This window comes from Armigeres subalbatus, chromosome 1, assembly GCF_024139115.2.
Source record: "Armigeres subalbatus isolate Guangzhou_Male chromosome 1, GZ_Asu_2, whole genome shotgun sequence".
Taxonomy (NCBI): Eukaryota; Metazoa; Arthropoda; class Insecta; order Diptera; family Culicidae; genus Armigeres; species Armigeres subalbatus.
In genome coordinates this window covers 292356099-292369796 of record NC_085139.1, presented here as the reverse complement: position 1 = coordinate 292369796, position 13698 = coordinate 292356099, and the positions used below count along the sequence as shown (strand labels likewise).

The 13698-nt window shown below is 38.3% G+C and overlaps 1 protein-coding gene across 3 annotated transcripts in view; it reads left to right on the top strand.

Annotated features, from left to right (window-relative positions):
* Positions 1-4343: 4343 nt before the first annotated feature.
* The window catches only part of LOC134207722 (protein scalloped), a 601300-nt gene continuing 591945 nt past the window's right edge, over positions 4344-13698 (top strand). For 2 of the 3 annotated variants that reach the window (XM_062683563.1, XM_062683561.1), the window contains exon 1: positions 4344-5287. The gene's annotated coding sequence lies outside the window, so the exon portion shown is untranslated. Of the gene's footprint in view, positions 5292-13698 lie in introns of all 3 variants that reach the window. The other variant, XM_062683562.1, reaches the window with a different exon arrangement.

Below are 13698 nucleotides of genomic sequence, written 5' to 3'. Positions count from 1 at the left end.
TTAACGAACTTAATATTCAGAAAGAATATAAAATCGGCTATAAGAATTATTATAAAAACCCTGCAGTCTTTCATAAGATTTAGAAAACTAGAACCATACATCTGAATTTCTAAATAAATCCTCTCTGAAATAATATTTATTATAAAATAGGCAGAAAAAACAATATGCAAGCTTTCCCCAGGAATTCCTTCGAAAATTGCGTCAGGCATTCTATCCGGAATTCTATAAGGGATTCTTTCGAAATGCCTCCAGCAACTTCTTCGGCAATGTCTTCAAGAATTCTACCATAAATTTTGCCGAGAATTGTTCCGAAAGTTCCACCATTATTTACCCCAAGAAAATCTCCACGAACTCCTTAGTAGGTTCTGCAGGGAATTGTTCAGATAATTCTTTCGTGCTGTTACTCATAAAAAATTCTGAAAAATTGATCCGTGGAATTCCCAAGAATATTCCGTGGAAATTCCGCAGAAATGCCAGTAAACATTCCTGAGAATTTCGCGAAAAATCTTCGAGTTTCTATTAAGTTTTCCGTTTTCGAATAGTTTCTTGTGAAAATTTCAAAGAATTTCTCCAGCAATTCCATCGAAAACTTATACAGAAATTATACTGAAAATGAAATCAGCAATGGAATTTAAGGAAGAATTCCTGATTAAATTGCCAAAGAAATCCTGAAGGCATTCCTTCAAGGTTTCCACTGGGTGGTCCTCCAGGAGTTTATCCGGAAATTTCTCCGGGAATTCTACCAGGAGTTCTACCGGCGGTTCCTCCAGGATTTCCTCCAATACTTATTCTATAGATAGAACGGCAGTTCCTACGGGGGTTCATTTGAAAATTCTCCCGGGAATTCCTCCAGATTTTCCCCCGGGTATTCATTTAGGCTTTCTTTCTGGAATTCATTTTGGCTTCGGAATTTATATAGAAATTTATATAGAAATTCCTCCAGAAGCTCCTCTGAGAGTTTCTATGGCAGCTTCCCAGGGAATTCTACGGGAGGTCCTCTGATGATGATGATGGTCCAGCCACTCAACCCTACAAAGGTTTCAGCTAGACGAAATTTGGCTAGAAAATGAATTATCCAATATTTTTTCCGAGAATTCTTCTGGTAGTTTCGATGGCAGTTCCTCCAGGGGTTCCTTTGACAATTCTCCCGGGAGTTTCTTCAGAAAATTCCCGGAGAAATTATCAGAGGAATTCTCGGAGGAACTGCCGGTGAAACTTCTGGAGGAATTTCTTGACGAACTACAGGAAGAATTTCCGGAGGAAATACTGGAGGAATTTCTGGAGGAACTCTCGTAAGGACTCCTGGATGAAATCCCAAATGAAGTTCCGTAAGAATTCCATAAGGAGGAACACCTGGAAGAATTCTTGAAGGACCTCCCGGAGGAATTCCCAGAGGAACTGCCAGAGAAATTTCCCGAGGAACTTCTGGAGGAATTTGTAGACAAATTGCTAAAGAAAGCCTAAATGAATTGCTGAAGGGAAGCCTGAATGAATTCCCGGAAGAACTAGAGCTCCCGGAGGAATTTTCAGAGGAACAGCCGGTGGAATACCCGGAGTTGAATTTCTAGAGGAATGTCCGAAATCTCATTTTCCGTGAAATTCCTGACAAACATCCTTCAGAAGGTTAAAATACTATTATTCTTCCATTTACTTCCACTGTTCACTTTTTATGTATCAACAAACAGATACGTATTTCGTTTCCTACTTCGAGTCGATAACAAAACACTGAAGAAGTTTCCAAGTAGGAAACGAAATACGTATCTGTTTGTTGATACATAAAAAGTGAATCGTGGAAGTAAATGGAAGAATAACAGTATTTTAACCTTGTAGCATTTCCCCTAAGACGCTCTAAAATAATTTAATCATCCTCCAGAAATTCCCTGTGAAGTTCCTGGAGGAATTCCCGGCGGAACTCTTGGAGAAACTCCTGGAAGAGCTCCCCGGAGGAAGCACTTCCGGAGGAATTCCCGCAAGGAAATTCTCATATGAAATCCTGCAAGTATTCTCAGATGAATTTCTGAAGAAATTACCAGCTAAATTCCCGGAGGTTTGTTCTGAAGAAATTCCTGGAAGAACTCTTGGAAGATATCCTGGAGGAACTCTCAAATTAATTTCTGAATGAAATTCTGGAGTAAATTCCGAGTGAAGTCCGGAAAAAATTCTAGGACAATTCCGCGGAAAAATTCCCGGGGAAATTCCTGAAGGAATTCCTGGAGAAGTACCTGAAGGAATTCCCGGAAAAATATCTGGAACATTTTGCGGGTGATTGCTTGGACGAATTCCTGGATAAATTCCTAAAGAAATTTCTAGAGAAATTATTAAAGGATTCTGAAGCAATTGCAAAAAGAATTCAAAAATTAAATCCTAGAGGATTTCGCTATTGAATTTATGGAGGTATTCCCGGAAACATTCCTGGATGATATTCTGGAGGAATTAAAGGAAAAGTTCCTAGAAGAATTTCCGAAGGAATTTCTGATAGATTTACTAGTGAAATTATGGAGCGAATTCGGAGGATTTCCGTCATAAATCTCTGAAGAAACTTCTGGTGGTATTTTGGGTGGAAATTCCGTATGTATTTTTGAAGATACTCTCAAATACATTACTGAAGGAAATTCCGGAGATTTTTTTGGAAAAATAGCCGAAGAAATGTCTAGTAGTAAAACTTGGAGAAATCTTCAAGAAATTTTCTCATGATTTTCCAAAAAAAATAGTGACGGTTTTCTAGATAAGAAGGAATTACAATTACATGAAAAGGATTTTCGAACGATTTTCAGAGGAATTTGTGGATAACTTTCCGAAGGAATTTAGAAGTTCCTAAGGGAGCTACTAGAAGAATTGTAAGGAGAATTCTTGAGCCCGAAATGTTTCGAGTTGGTTCGAACCTTCATATATTATGGATCCCGGATACCCTAACATGTTTTTGGGAAAATTTTAAATTTCAACCACTTATATCTGAATATGATTGGAAAGTAAAGTGCACATGTTTAAAGGAATTCATTTTAGTGCCCGTTCAATCTTTCCACACCCCCTCCCCTTTGCTCCTCCTCTGGTTATGCCCTTACGTATACTTAGTATCCGCGAAAGGCAAAAACATAAAATTAGATGTGTTGCAAGAGCTGGGTTGCAGAACCATTAAAAAAGTGATCACCTTCCTGGGGGCATCCGATTCCCAGGAAATCTCCGGAAGTGGCCAATGTGCTCACAATGTTCAAATAATATCACATGAGCCTCGCAAACATTTTTCTTTTTTTTTTGTAGATTATAATATTTGCAAAATGGAGTTAGTATAAATTGTATTTCTCACATCGCTGCATACCGTTCTTGCACCGCTTTTCTTTATTGGTTGCCCACTCCGTGTGGGAGAGAAAACCCAAACGCGCGGGATATGCACGCTTAAAATCAATAACACAGAGATGTGTTTGCAGCACACAAAACGGACCTAATGTGGAACATCCCCTAGATGAGCGACAGTTACACAGGCACAAAAATGCCTCGTACGGTCGTGATAACGGTCCTTTTCAACATGTAAACGTTTGTACAGATTCCTTGTTTCATGAGGAACCAAATACTGTTGAAAATATTGAAATCCAAGCTCAAATAAAACCACACGAGCTATTTTTGTGGCTGTGTAACTATCGCTCATCTAGGGGATGTTCCACATTAGGTCCGTTTTGTGTGATGCAAACACATCTCTGTGTTATTGATTTTAAGCGTGTGGCTGCATGTGCTCGGGAAAAACAACGCGCCAAGTATGGGTGAGCAACTGAGTGCCCATGCTTCATGCACTCTAGTTTGTTACTACACAGCAGTTAGCATGTTATGTTTATGAACTGAAATAAATCGGCAACAATATTATTATTTTTTTGCTAGGATTACAATTGCGTAGATTTTGTCTATATGTTATGTTTAACTTCATATGTCATGTAGATGAAGAACAACGGGAAGCTATTGAATTCAACTCGAACCAATGATTTATGAGTAAAACTGAGCCAGCGTACCGATAAGACGCCGCGGGAGAGATGTCAGCGAGAGAGTGAGAACCCGGAGGAGCACGACGCCGCCGTCTTTTTTCCACATGCTGACGGCACCGACGTCGGCGTCGCGTCGGTCCGGTCGGGACGACCAAGCGGGAGGCTAAAAGAGTTATTATACCGACCGATCCAATCCAATTTCGCTCACGTTGGGGCTCCGCGGTTGTTGTATGTATTGCTGGGCGCTATACCAGTTAATGGGAAGAGCAAGCACTCTTGCATCTACAACTGAACTGGTGCGCTGCCGACTCGGGCCGTGTGTTGTTTTGTAATAATTTAAATTTCGCTTGCCATTCTAGATCTGCTATTGGTCGGGAACCGCCGCGGACCGACGACGCGACGCGTGCTTTCCTTCTCGTTGTTGAACCGCGTTTTGGTTTTGGCGAGCGCACCGGCAGGGGCTAGCTTTGTTGTGGTACGACTTCCAACAGGACTAATAAGCGGTTTTATTCCGAATTTGAAGCCACTGGAAGCGATTTGCGTAGACCGAGACGCACGTGCGAAACCATAGTCGATTGGCTTAGTCGAGCGTGGGTGGATTCGTGTTCTGGTCGGTTTGAGTCGCACGCGGAAGTGTTTTCCGTCGTCGAAGCTCGCGCGCGGGATCTGTGTGCCGTACCCGAGATGATTGGCGGTGACAGCGCTGAGATTATGTCATAAACAGCAGGGGAGAGGACGCAGCATCGACGGAGCGGTGATCAGAACAACAGGTTGAACACGCGGTTCACCACAAATTTGTGACACTTTCGATGCGGAAGGATGATTAGATATGTTCTCCGTTTTGTGGGAAAGATGGTGAAGGAAACTTGACTTCTGAATGAGCACTCGGCAAAGTGTAAACTACCAAAAGTGAAGTCGTGAAAAACCTCGCTCGTGGTTCGTTGGCAAGAAACTACGAGCCAAGGGAAAACCCGCAGAAGGAAGTGAAAATAGATTTTCCCATGTGTGTGCGGTTGTCAGCCGGTTGATTCGGTTAGTTCGGAGGTCGGTCTCTCGGTTTCTCGGTGCTTCTCGTTCCGTTGTTTGTTTTCCATTGCGTACGACAGGCCAGTAGAGGCGACGGTACCGGTACATGCGAGTTTTGAGTTTTGTGTGTTTTTATTGCCCTCGCCTGTTGGGATGTTCGTTTGTGTGCCGTCGGCCGCCGCGTGGTTTCGTTCCGTCGGGAGGGAATATTGTTTGAATTTCAATTAAAATCAAAAACACGATAAGCGCGCGTCTGGCATGGATTATCCCTGTGAAGTTGACCATTAAAAGTGAGTGAGTTGTGCGAGGCAGGGAGCTGGAGATCAGAAAGTCGGAGAGCAGTAATAACTGCGGGGCAACTTTCCTGGTGATTCAGATTGACGAATTGATCATTCGCAGCAGCTTTGGAGTGCTTTATTTTGATGAATGTCTTTTCTGGGTTTCGCTGTAAATAAGAAAAATATAATATTTGTAGGAAAAATTTGAATAAATAATTGTTGTTAATCAAATAGTTGCGAAAATTAATTCTTCGGAGAAATTTGTTGACGAAACTAAATTTTTTTTAGTATTTTTTTTTAAGTTATCATCAGAAAGTACCTACCAAAAACAGTGGAATCATTGACTGATGGCTCGAATGGTAAAACTGTGGCAAAACAGAGTACAACTCAACTCCAATTCAATTCCACCGAGTTTCTCTAAAATATTGACATTGGTTCAAATTTCGTGGGATTTTTATCATTGGTATTTTTTTTTGTTATTTTTCTCTTACGTCGGTGAAACAATAAAAGCTTGTGCAATGTTTTTTTTTTCAGAAAAGAGATTATTCTCATTTTCCTGGGCACGAAAGTATTCGAAAAAAAAATACAAATGCATGAATGGCTGGTATGCCTCGTAGCTAAGCTTGAATGACCTTTTCTGTCAAAAAATAAATATTGGCTCAATTGATTCCTTTACTTATTTATTTTACTTATTATTAAAAGGGTGATATTTCGATTTTCTTCAAACATTTATCCTATTTTGTATTAACACCGCGCAAATTCTTCTGCGTGATTACAATTTTGATTTTTCAATCCACAGTACAGTTCCAGAATTGTTACAGAATCCGTTGGGGTGAGTTGCTTTCAAAAAAGTGGCCATTTACAAATTTAAGTCAAAACAGGTCATCAAACTTTATGATTTCACAAAATAATGACCGGAATGATACAGTCAAACCTCCATGAGTCGATATTGAAGGGACCATCGACTCATGGAAATATCGAGATAGAGTGTAGCAAATCTTTGAAAAGCTGTTTGAAGGGACCATCAGAGTAACCCAGAAAATATTTTTTAATATGGCATAATTTGCTTCCATGAGTCGATATCGAGTCATAGAACATCGACTCATGGAGGTTTGACTGTAGTGTTATGGTTCCTAGGTAAATCGGGTTTAATCTGACCACTTCAGCCACAATCCGGGGGACATTCGGAATAGCCATTTCCCGAATTGAGTCAAAATAGGTCATGTGACATCTAAAACGTCATGATTTAGAAATGCAATTATAGAAATTTTATTTTAGGGTTCCTGGGCCACTCGGGTTCAATCCGGCAACATCATCCACAATCCTGGCGACGTTCCGGATGGCTATTATTCTAAATTGAGTTAAAATAGATCGTGCGACACCGCAAATTTCATGATTTTTCAAACCAATGCTGGAAATTATATTCACCCCTATTTTTGTTTACGGACGAACGAAACTTTCGAACGAATGCAGTTCGTTCGAATGGTTTCCCCATTTGATTTTGCTGGCGTAAACGAGAATGCGCATCAGCTTTCGTTCTAAAGCGCGTTCGTACGTAAACAAGAATAAGGGTGATTATTAGCTCTCTCGGGCCACTTGGTTTCAATCCGGCTACATCGGCCACAATCCGTAGGATTTCCGGATTATGGCCGATGTGACCGGATTGAGCCCGAGTGACCCAGAAACTCTAAAAATATGGTTTTGTTAAATTATGAAGCTTGAGGTATCACAAGACCTGTTTTGCCTTAAATTAGTAAATGACCATTTTTTTAAACAACTGACCACAAAGAGCAAGATTTTACTAAGGTGGTGCAGATCTCTTTGTCTCTTTTACTCTCCCGCTAATCTTATGCAACGCAAATAGTGACGTCACTCATTGAACTGACCCCAACGGATAATAAAATCATATTGGAATCGTATTTTGGATTGACAGTATGAATCAAAAATTGGGATCCATCCGGATTAAGTGCAAGTTGATGCGAAGGATCGGTCGAAAATGTAGTTTTTACCGCAGTTTGAATTTTTGAAAGCCCTTAAAACAAACGTCAGGGACGGAAACGATAATAACATAACACAAAGAATTTTTTACAAATAATTTTTCAGATTGTCCTTAGAAAACTTTTTTAATTTTCCACACGATATTTCTCAAAATTTCCAAGAGAAATTTCTCCGAGCTTCCTCTAGAATTTTTTTCAAAAATCTATGGAAAAATCCTACAAATTCCTGGGGAAATTTCATCGAATTTTCATAGGAAATTCTTAACATATGAGACATTCTTCAAATGTTCACGTGAGATTCCTCCGAGTTAGGAAATTCCTCATAATTCCAATGAGTTTGCAATAGTTCGTATTTCCAAATAGAACAAAGTCGCTGCTTTCCCAGCAGTGTTCTATTCATGTTCGAGTAGAATAGTTGGGGTTAAGCAAGGCGCCCTAATTACACAGTGGATTGACTGGTAGATAAAATAACGCATTCTAACACCAAAGCAATTGAAAAATACTTGAATCTTGTGATTCATTCGTGGTTCAATGCTGCAGAAAATAGAACTGAGCGGTAGAACAGTTTTAAGCTTTTGAAACTCCCCTGTTATAAAAAATGATTTAAAACAGCTGTTAAGAAATTCTTCTGAATTTTCACGAGAAATTCTTCTAAATAATTTACTGAAAATTCTTGCTCGAAGAATTCTTTCGAGCTTACACACGAATACAGGGGAATACCTTTTAATTAATACAAATTTCCCTGCGAGATTCATTGCAAATTTTTCATGGAGATTTTTCACATTTTTTTACCGGAAAATTTTAACAAATTTGCAAATGAAGGTCTGCCAGATTTTTTCCCCTGTTTCCTATTGCTTCTAATTCTTATTTAAAATTTTCGAGGGGGCATCAAACTTTTGGACCCCGCGATTTATTTGTGATCCATATTAGCATAAGTCATTGCTATCTATTTGGATGTAGAATAAATAACTGAAATGACTGAGCATTAGGGTGGCTCAAAAAACACTTTTTCATATTTTTTGATGGGCCGCCCTTTTATTTGGTTCTATTTGATGCCCTGATGCTCTGGACAAAATTTCAGCCAAATCGGTCAACGTTTGGGCGGTGCTAAACTCGTTGCAAGTTTATATGGAAAAATGTATGCATAAACATCCAAAAACAGTGATTTGCAGTTGGACGGCACAATTTACGATCAAGAACCATGATACTCATTCAGTTCTTGTAAAATTAAATACAGAATGTTATGCTGAAAACCGCGAGAAGATTAGAGTTTATTACGCAAAGATATTAGCATTTTACTGGAGTGTTGTAGGGGTGAATTTATTTCTTTTCAAAGGTAAAAGAAACGAAATTTGCTCAAACCCCACTTCAGAGAAATGCTAATAACTTAGCCGGGCAAACTCTAATCTTCTCGCGGTTTTCTGCATAACATTGTGTATTAAATTCTCCAAAATCTGAATGAGTATCATGGTTTTTCATCGTAAGTTGTGTAGTCCAGCTGAAATTTACTGTTTTTTGATATTTCTGCATACATTTTTGCATATAAACTTCCAACGAGTTTAGCACTGCCCAAACGTTGACCGATTTGGCTGAAATTTTGTCCAGAGCATCAGGGCATCAAATAGAACCGAATAAGAGGGCGGCCCATCAAAAAAATTGAAAAAAGTTTTCCCATACTAATTTGAGCCACCCTACTGAGCATTAAATAGAAGTTAGAATAGTATGGCATATTTGAGGTTTTGAATTATAAGCGTAGTGAAACGAATCAAAAATAGTCTGCGCGAATGTATTTGATTGTGATATTGTACAGAGTTATAATAAAATGGAATGCTCGTAATTGATTGGCTCCTACAAAATTGAACCAGTGTTATGAAGTACGGATCAGCGGGGTAACGATTTTTCAAGTAGCGGTGCGTCAATGCAAAAATGTTGGAATTGAAATTTAACAATTTAAAGCTCTAACCGATCAAAGTTTGAATATTTTTACTAGACATGCTCGGGTTTCGCATTTTGCAAACCCGTACCCCACTCGAATCCTGAATTATTATATTATAGAAAACCAAGCTAAGTCCAAATTATGTTTTGGTCCTCATTATCAAATCAAACATTTTATTTCCACAATACCGTGGTGGGTTTCTCTTAATTTTTGAACCCTAACATTTTAAATTTTTACTCCTGAAAAATTTCTCAAGGAAAAATTGAAAATCGTTTGGTATGACCTTCGTGTGAAATGTCTTCACTTGTCATAAGACGAGTTCGTACTATCTCATTTCGACCTTCAATATCTCGTATAGTCGAATCAAGACCGAGACAGTAAAGACGGCCTTACTGTGGAGGTCGAAAAACATATCTTTCAAAGGTATAATGAAGTGGTGGGATTAAATGGGATAGTACGAACTCGTATTATGACAAGAGAAAACCGTTTGTTTTTGTTTCATATCAAATAAGAAAATTGGAAAAAAAAATCAGAAGATGAAATTTATTTCTATCGAAATTCGACAGCATACATTGTGCAAAGGTTTTTTGGGCATAATGTGCCCTCATGCCGTAAATAGGCACATATCGGGCAATATTTAGACATTATTGATCAAGCTAGCATACATTTTTTTTGTTATTGTGGCTTTTGGAAATGAAATCAAACCTTTCCGGACGAAAAAAAAAACCACGAATACTCGCTATCGTGACTTTTGCTCGCGATTTGGCCAAGCCTTTTGTTTTTACTGTGCCCCGTACTCGCGAACAAAGCAAGTGCTAAGCAACAAGTAGCAGGTTTACAACAATGCGAAGGTTTGGTAGGCTGAAGAGTGTATTTTTGTAGAGTCATACCTCGATAAAGTGGTTTTGTTATTTTCTAATTTCTATGCAGTGAGAAAGGGATAAAGCTCGTCCTTGCAGTGCTTGAAAAGTTGAAAAGTCGAATGAATGAAAAACAGAATAATATCAGATTTTGACATTTTTTGCATTTTCTTGGCCCCGGTAATATTTTCATATGCGAATTCGAGACGTTTCTGTGGTAGAGTGCGCTACGAAAGTCAGGAAGAAAAGTCGACCGAAGCGATTGTTTACATTCAAAAGCAAATTTTTCTCCATCAAATTTACTTCACTTTTCATAATATGGTCGCATGTTTTCCATTGGCAGTGGTTTTTCATACCCTCCAAGTAGCTGTTGAAAACGAATTCCACCCAAATAAACCGCAAATAAAAAATCCTGGAATGGATCAATCAAGGTAACTCATTTTGCACTCACCGCATCAAAGCAACGGCGGCTATGTAGATCGAGAATATCTCTGCATCTCCACAATTACTAGGAGAAGAATGTTGTTTTAGTTGTCGGGGTAGTCAGAAACATATATCCAGATTTACCAGGGAAAGTGATTAGTATGGATACTTTTTATTAGCATTTCCAGCATTTCGTTATTAAATCTATTTTAATAGGTGTTCAATTGTTCGTCTATCCCGAGGATAAACAATCAATCGTTCAAAGTGAGCGAATGTTGATTAATATTTGTACTCAAATGCTATCATTATTTCTTTAACGTGTTTATTAAGTGTTTGTTGTGTTAGAGCAGTGATCCCCAAAGTGCAGCCCAAAGTGAAGCCTTTCCCTGCGGCCCGTGAAGTTTTTTGAGAATATACTGAATGTGGGCCATTGATAAGCATTATATGGCAGGAGTAGCCTTTTAATATTCCTAATATCTCGATGCACTCGGGAGCCTGTCAAGATCACATCATTATGATGTTGAAGATCGATTTATAATCGTGAATAGTTTCATAAAATTCATTCATTCAGAATCTCTAACGAATTCTGTTCAGAATTTCAGACGGATTCTGTATAGAACCTCGAACGAATTTTGCTCAGAATCTCGAGCGGATGGTGCTCAGAATCCCAATATAGTTTTTTTTGGTAAAACCTTCGTTATTTGCTACGACAAGTTATAGTGAACAATAAACCTCGAGTATGAATAACATAAGATCAAAATTACAGAAGCGATTGCCACATAATCATTTGGGAAAACAGTATAGAATATTTTCTGCCAACTAAGCCGATGCTATGATACTATGGCAAAAAAACAATTTCTCATTTCCAATCCGCTATACATACGTAATCTAAAAAAAATGACATTTTCGAATTTCAAAAAACGACATTGCTCACATGTTTCATTACCCCAAAATATGCATGCAAAGTTTGAGCTCAATCGGTCATGATTTAGGGGTGCCTAAAAATCATCAAAGTTTTGAAATGTTTACAAATGAAAATTTTCCCAAGAAAGACCAAAGGAAAAGTCGAAAATCGAATTTTTGTTTTTGATGCCAAATGACAAATGCATGAAACGTCAAGCCTTTGGCACAGCAGAGTATGATTGATTCGCACTCTATACCAATCCGCCCAGCCCGTTGTTGGGGGCATAGAGTGTGATCCTCTCGTTTAATAAACAATGTGCACTCGCTTGACTGTGGATATACAACAGTAAAGCACATGTGCGATTGGACAAATCAAGCATCCGAAAGATATTAAAAAGTGCTAATCGCGGTGAAGGTTGGCACTCGGATTCTGATGGCTTCTCCGCAAACGTGACCTTTAAGTGGTCTTGTTGTGTAGGGGTTATCACGCCTATCTAGAGAGTAGGAGGTAGAGGGTTCGTGTCCCTCCAAGACACGTAGATTTTTTTTTTCCGAAAATTTCATATCAATTTGTCCATTTCGAAACATGTGCTGTGCATATGCACAGCCAAGTTATTTAACAGAAAAAACGCTTCTTAATTATTTTTGAGAGGACATCCAGGACCAAAAGCAATATTTGTAGGTTAGTGTTATATTGCAGTAATCACATTGTCAGTATGAACGAATTTGTAACTAATATTTGCATTAAAGCTTACTGTGAACTTTTCATGTATAAATATCCACAATTGGTTGATTTCGTGGCGTGTTAGAGTAATTGAATGTTGAAAACGCCGTTAGGCGTTCCATAACCATGGGGATAGTGTAGTGTCAGTAGAAATTACTGTTTGGACTACTACCTACTACTGTTCTAGTATAGATAATTGGGCGTTTCTATGGAGCATATCAGATCAGATTGTGGACATTTCTCGCTTAACTTTTCAAAAGGACCTAAGTAACATTTTTTTCGTGAATTAATTTGAATAGCGCAATCAACAGAACAACATGAAAGCTATTGATTGCAGTATTCAAATTAATTCATGAAAAAATGTTACTTAGGTCCTTTTGAAAAGTTAAGCGAGATTTCCTAAAAAAAACACAAAACCATTGTAGTTATGGCTTTACTTGCTTCATATATAGAAGTTCAATCGTACGGCCATAATTATGCAAAAACTCTGTATAAAAACTTGGTTTACTGGATCCGTACATCCGAACTGTGACAATTCCATTCTATCAGATCAGATGCGATACAACTGTCGTACATAATATTACCTTATGTACAGCTGTACATAATTTCATGAGGCGTATCGCTGGTGGAAAATGCTTTTGAAAAGATGCTGAACGGAGTACAGAGAATTTTTAGGGATAAGCCAAGTAAAGTTTTAAATCCCTAGTAACATTTTTATGCTAGTTTTATACTCTTGTAGAGTATATTATGGTCTTCAAGAGCGTTGTAAAACTTAAAATATTACTTGGGATAAGTTCTCCAACATCCATACCTTTGTTTCCAAAAGCTATCATGACTCGTTCTTTCATTGAACATTGAGAATATTTTTGCAATATTCAGGAACACATAAAAGCAAATCGGAAAGCGCTCACCAAAATCATGTATTACCAGCTTTGATGATCTGGAAGCTGCAAGTTTTTCAAGATTGCTTCAACCTTCCACCACTGAACTCCAGTTTCCCATTCTGAACGGGACTTTGAACGACATTTATTCACATGCGTGTCACTGTTTTTAAAACAGAATACCGGTTCAACCACCAGTACAAAAAAATCATCAGACGAAAAATTGAGCGAATAAAATACTGACCAAACAAAACCGTTTCGCGTGCAATGCCTACTCTGTTTGCCGGTTCGAATCGAATGTTTTGAATAAGCAACCGGTACGATTTTTAATGACTTATTGACACACCCTATCATGACGTTAGACGCTGCATAGTATCTTAGCAACAATTTAATTTTGTTTTACGATTTAAAAAAAAATTGGTTTTAAACGATACTATTAACAACTACGATTAAAAAAATATATTTGATTGCCTCCTTCCACAGTTGATAAATGGAGAACTGTGCTAAGCTACAGAATTAACTATAACTCTTAAAATACTGAGACGATAGATCTTTTAGTCTTATCTTTTAACACATTACAGCATCCCAGCAAACCAGCAATCGTATATGAATGTACAAAAAAAATCATATATGTTCGCAGATCAAATCGCAATCATATATGAATCAAACGAAAGTCATGGGAAATTGTACAAAGGTCAC